Consider the following 5,677-nt stretch of genomic DNA (forward strand, 5'->3'; position numbering starts at 1 on the left):
ATTGTTCAACATGGTAAATCATTGTGGTTTGACATTGCAGACACATTTATCTGCCGTTATCCACCGACGTTTCCTGTCTGTTCGGAAGGGGCCAATGTTCCATTGGGGAGCCTTCTGCACAAGGGCCTCAAAGCTAAACCAACCAGTCATCAAGTTCAGGCAGCAGCCACACAGCTAAAGCAGCCCCATGGTGAACACGGCATCAACATGCAGTGTCAGAAACGCTTGTCATTTTATGACGTTTATGTTAAGCTGGAGGAGTGTAAATGTGCCAGCTTGGAGGAGGTCTCTAAAGCACAGAGTGCCTCCTATGCGTGGTATGACGCACTGCTAGCTCAGCAAAGAAGGTTCCTGTGCGCACCTCAACAAATCCAAACAACTTTGTGCGGGAGCATCTCTTCCCCATGTTCCATGGGAACTCAGCAACCACACATGGCAAGGAGAACGAGCAGGTGGCCTAGGTTAGTCTGGAGAGTAGAGGCACAGTAGTGAGTGTCAAGGAGCCAATGCTTTCTGCAAGCCCAGAGAGAGAGAGAGAAAAGAAAAGCTGTCCCAACAGCAGAGTCCCAACATCTTACCACTGCTACATCTGGCTATCAGCGGAGCCTTGTCTGGCAGCGAAACAGATCATTCAGCCTCATTTACTGCCTTTTTAAAAAACGTAGTGGATATGGCTGACTTGTTTAAACAAATATGGTTTCTACTGACAATTGAGATGTACAAACTATGGCATAAGGGAACGACAAGCAGATAAGAGGCAATCCGTAATTTCAATTAAGACAGTCATGAGCGAGCTAGGACGGACGTTGTCAATATAATTATTTGTTCAGCACTTTTGAAATGTACAGCGACATAATTCCGAACATGGGTTGTTCTTACAGTATTCTCCCTGCACACCAAGTCTGAACCGTAGGATAAATAACGGGGGTATATAAACAGACAATGAAATGTCTTACAATATTCAATAATTATATTTCGCTAAAACAGGCTAAAGGCTACATGTGCACCACCAAGTCAGAACAGTAAGCGAAATTATGAGGGGAAAAGGGACCAAATTATTAGTGTGAGGCACATGGGCTACTAACAGCTTACTACATGGGCTACTAACAGCTACTAACAACATACACTTAGTAACGTTATTACTTTCTTAGCTACAGTATACAGTCCTGGCCAAAAGTTGAGAATGTCCCTCTTTGCCATGCAAATGAACTGAATCCCCCAAAAACACTTCCACTGCATTTCAGCCCTGCCACAAAGCACCAGCTGACATCATGTCAATGATTCTCTCGTTAACACAGGTGTGAGTGTTGACTAGGACAAGGCTGGAGATCACTCTATCATGCTGATTGAGTTTGAATAACAGACTGGAAGCTTCAAAAGGAGGGTGGTGCTTGGAATCATTGTTCTTCCTCTGTCAGCCATGGTTACCTGCAACGAAACATGTGCCGTCATCATTGCTTTGCACAAAAAGGGCTTCACAGGCAAGGATATTGCTGCCAGTAAGATTTCACCTAAATCAACCATTTATCGGATCATCAAGAACTTCAAGGAGAGCGGTTCAATTGTTGTGAAGAAGGCTTCAGGGCGCCCAAGAAAGTCCAGCAAGCGCCAGGACCGTCTCCTAAAGTTGATTCAGCTGCAGGATAGGGGCACCACCAGTACAGAGCTTGCTCAGGAATGGCAGCAGGCAGGTGTGAGTGCATCTGCACGCACATTGAGGTGAAGACAAAGAAGCCACTTCTCTCCAGCCATTTCTCTCCAGGAAAACATCAGGGACAGACTGATATTTTGCAAAAGGTACAGGGATTGGACTGCTGAGGACTGGGGTAAACTCGTTTTCTCTGATGAATCCCCTTCCCAATTGTTTTGGGCATCCGGAAAAAAGCTTGTCTGGAGAAGACAAGGTGAGCACTACCATCAGTCCTGTGTCATGACAACAGTAAAGCATCCTGAGACCATTCATGTGTGGGGTTGCTTCTCAGCCAAGGGAGTGGGCTCAACTCACAATTCTGCCTAAGAACACAGCCATGAATAAAGGATGGTACCAACACATCCTCCGAGAGCAACTTCTCCCAACCATCCAGGAACAGTTTGGTGACGAACAATGCCTTTTCCGGCATGCCATAAGGCAAAAGTTATAACTAAGTGGCTCGGAGAACAAAACATCGATATTTTGGGTCCATGGCCAGGAAACTCCCTAGACCGTAATCCCATTGATAACTTGTGGTCAATCCTCAAAAGGCGGGTGGACAAACAAAAACCCACAAATTCTGACAAACTCCAAGCATTGATTATGCAAGAATGGGCTACCATCAGTCAGAATGTGGCCCAGAAGTTAATTGACAGCATGCCAGGGCGGATTGCAGAGGTCTTGAAAAAGAAGAGTCAACACTGCAAATATTGACTCTTTGCATAAACTTCATGTAAATGTCAATAAAAGCCTTTGACACTTATGAAATGCTTGTAATTATACTTCAGTATTCCATAGTAACATCTGACAAAAATATCTAAAGACACTGAAGCAGCAAACTTTGTGGAAATTAATATTTGTGTAATTCTCAAAACTTTTGGCCACGACTGTACATATCTCCCTGGCATATTACATAATTTATGCAGCAGCATACAAAACATTTTTGGACTCACCTTGTCGTGCTGAGCTCACTTCCTTCCAAACCACTCATTGTTGAATTTGCGATTTCCAACTTTTTGTGTAATGTTGATGTCCAATGGTCAATGAGCACGATACGCTTTTATTTCTCTTCATTATTTCTCTTCATATGACAAGGATTGAAAATGATTTGCCTGTAGATTGTTGACTTGATTCATGATGATGACCGCTAGCTAAGATTTTGAAAGTATGATGTTGACATGATCAGTCCAATCAAAGCTAATGTACATAGGTGATTTGACTCATTTTATCTGTGTCCAATGACCTTGAGCCTTCTTGGATGGGCACTTCTAATGTAACTCTATGTCAGCAGCCAAAGGGCTAGAATTTTTGCAGTGACGTAGTGTCCCAATGAGTGACAGAACACTGAGCCAATCACAACGCAACGCTCTGTATTTTCTGCTGGCTTGCACCACCACCACAGAAAGCACTGAGCTAGGCTGAAACACCTGCATTCTGGAGCTGCCTTACGAAAACAAAAAAGAGACCATGTTTGTATGCAGCTTTATTAACTTAATGATATATATACACACATATATATATATATTTTTACACTGTTTGCAAACTGATATGCGACACGTAATAAAGCCAAAATAACATGCAAAACAGGCAAGCACCAATTTTTATTTATGTTTTTGCAATAAACGTGGGGCTCACCTTCCCTTAATGATGGGTCGCCACTGCCCCTGAGTCGTCTGATAACTCTCTCAACATGTATATGCACATTAGCTAACCTTCTCATGCTTGTGACATCCTCGTTAGACAGCTGGCCTCCTTTCTGAGTGATGGCTGGTATGGCAAGATTTACCTTCCTCTCATACAGCAAATCTCGGATGGTGAAGCCCCTGTCTGCCATAACTTTATCGCCAGGCCTAAGGTATTCCAGGAAGCCAGAGTTTTGGGTGATTAACTTGTTACTGCATCTGCCTCCATGTGCAAGAGAAATAAACATAACGAGTCCACATTGAGAAAATACTTCAGAGTATTGCTGGAAAATAGTGGCTGTATGACCCTCCCCTCTGAAATCGAGATGATGTGCTTTCTGAAGAGTGGTTTCAGGGCAGTCGATGATGCAAGTGGTGTTGGGGAACTTCTCTTTGAAGCACTAAGGCATTGTGTTCTGGATCGTCTCCCTCGGCAGCCATGGAATGTAGATCCTTGTGCTCCTCCATTGTGTCAATCCAGTAGGAAAGGATTCTGCTCACTATTCCCTGGGACACAGCAAAGCGTTCAGCACGATCACCCTGAAGTTAGCTGTGTAGAATTTCTGCAGAAATGCTACACGGTCAAAGAAAACACTGAGAGTTAGGGCAGTATACAACACTGAGCTAGTGTCATTATTCTGGATGGTGTGGGTCAATGGCTCTGCACCACCACATTGGGTTTGTTTGTGGCAGGTGGGCTTGTTGACTGGTTCTCTTGACACGTAGCGGTGATCAGTCAATGCTGGAAACTCCCATTGAGTATCAGCATCTGTACGCTGTGGTGGCACTGGCATGACTCTGCATCACCACAGTTGTCTGCATCTGTAAAGAAATCATAAGAGAGACCACAAGTTCAACAAAGTAAAATACACACAGCCTACTGGTCTTGGTTAGGTAAAAAAAATTAAACACTAACATTTAATAATTTAGCTAGTTAGACATGTCATGAGCATTACCAGTGGCATGCCTGCAATGAAGGGGTTAATCATGGGATGGGGAGAAAGAAGTTGTTGAATAGCTAACAATGTAGGGACTAACTAGCTAGGGTAGTTAGCTAGCAATACTATCAGATGGGCTGTCCTCAAGCTAGCTAGCTAAGTGAGTAAGCTAGGCAACAGTTAGCTAGCTACATACACTATGTTAGGACTTAGGAGTGGCTACCTACTACTAACATAGTTAGCTAAGCTAGCTAACTTCTGCCTGATTCAGGACACCACATCTGTGACGATAGCTAGTGAGTAACAGCTAGCTAACAGCTGCCTGTATGTGTGATGTCCGAATGAGATGTCGCCTTCTGGTCTGTACTGGAGCATCATAGCCTAGCCACTTCTCAGGGAAAGGACACTCTTCAGTCGGCCTCTTATTCACGAAGTGATATGAACACACACAGTAGTTTGGTGGTTTCTTCAAGTTCAATACTTTGAGCCAAAGAGACTGCAAATCAAAAGGAGGCTTAGAACTGAACTCGCTCCTCAAAAAAGTTTAGTGGTCAAAACACTCCTGCTCCATGAACAGACTTCGTTTCTACCAGTTATTGTGTCATCCCCTTACCGAACATAAAATGTCTGTTTTGCGTGAATCCATGATTGGGAAGTTGTGAGAAGTATGTTGGTTATCTAGGCTAGCTGCGAACTATTGACCGGAAATGCTTAACCGGAAGTTCCCCACAATAAAACCTAAACAGAACCCGCCCATATTTCCGGTAAAAATGAGTCTCAAACCTCCGACCTTCTAGTCCGAAGTCCAGCGCGCTATCGACTGTGCCGCAAAAGCATGCTCGTGCGGCAGAGTCGGTATCCGCGCTTATCAACCCAGGGTCATACAATACTGTAGCATTTGCGAAGTCATCAATAGCTATTGTTTCAATTCAACCCAGGGTTCAACTAAAAATAGACAATACATATACAGGGCATTCGGAAAGTATTCAGACCCCTTGACTTTTCCCACATTTTGTTACGTTACAGCCTTATTTTGAAGTTGATTAAATATTTTTTTCCCTCATCAATCTTCACACAATACCCCATAATGACAAAGCAAAAACAGGTTTTTAGAAAAGTCTGCAAATGTATTAAAAATAAAAAACAGAAATGCCTTATTTACATAAGTATTCAGACCCTTTGCTATCAGACTCAGAATTGAGCTCAGGTGCATCTTGTTTCAATTGATCATCCTTGATGTTTCTACAACTTGATTGGAGTCCACTTGTGGTAAATTCAATTGAATGGACATGATTTGGAAAGGCACACACCTGTCTATATAAGGTCCCACAGTTGACAGCACATGTCAGAGCAAAAACCAAGCTGTG

At 43.3% G+C, this 5,677-nt stretch overlaps 1 long non-coding RNA gene across 1 annotated transcript; it reads right to left on the reverse strand.

Moving 5' to 3' along the window:
* Positions 1-3,262: 3,262 nt before the first annotated feature.
* LOC106603162 (uncharacterized) lies at positions 3,263-5,288 on the reverse strand. The gene is made up of 2 exons (XR_001328379.2): positions 4,924-5,288; positions 3,263-4,194 (listed from the first exon to the last, which is right to left on the reverse strand). It is a non-coding gene; the product is annotated as an uncharacterized lncRNA (long non-coding RNA).
* Between the last annotated feature and the right edge of the window lie 389 nt (positions 5,289-5,677).

Source organism: Salmo salar, chromosome ssa04 (genome assembly GCF_905237065.1).
Source record: "Salmo salar chromosome ssa04, Ssal_v3.1, whole genome shotgun sequence".
In the NCBI taxonomy this organism is placed as follows: Eukaryota; Metazoa; Chordata; class Actinopteri; order Salmoniformes; family Salmonidae; genus Salmo; species Salmo salar.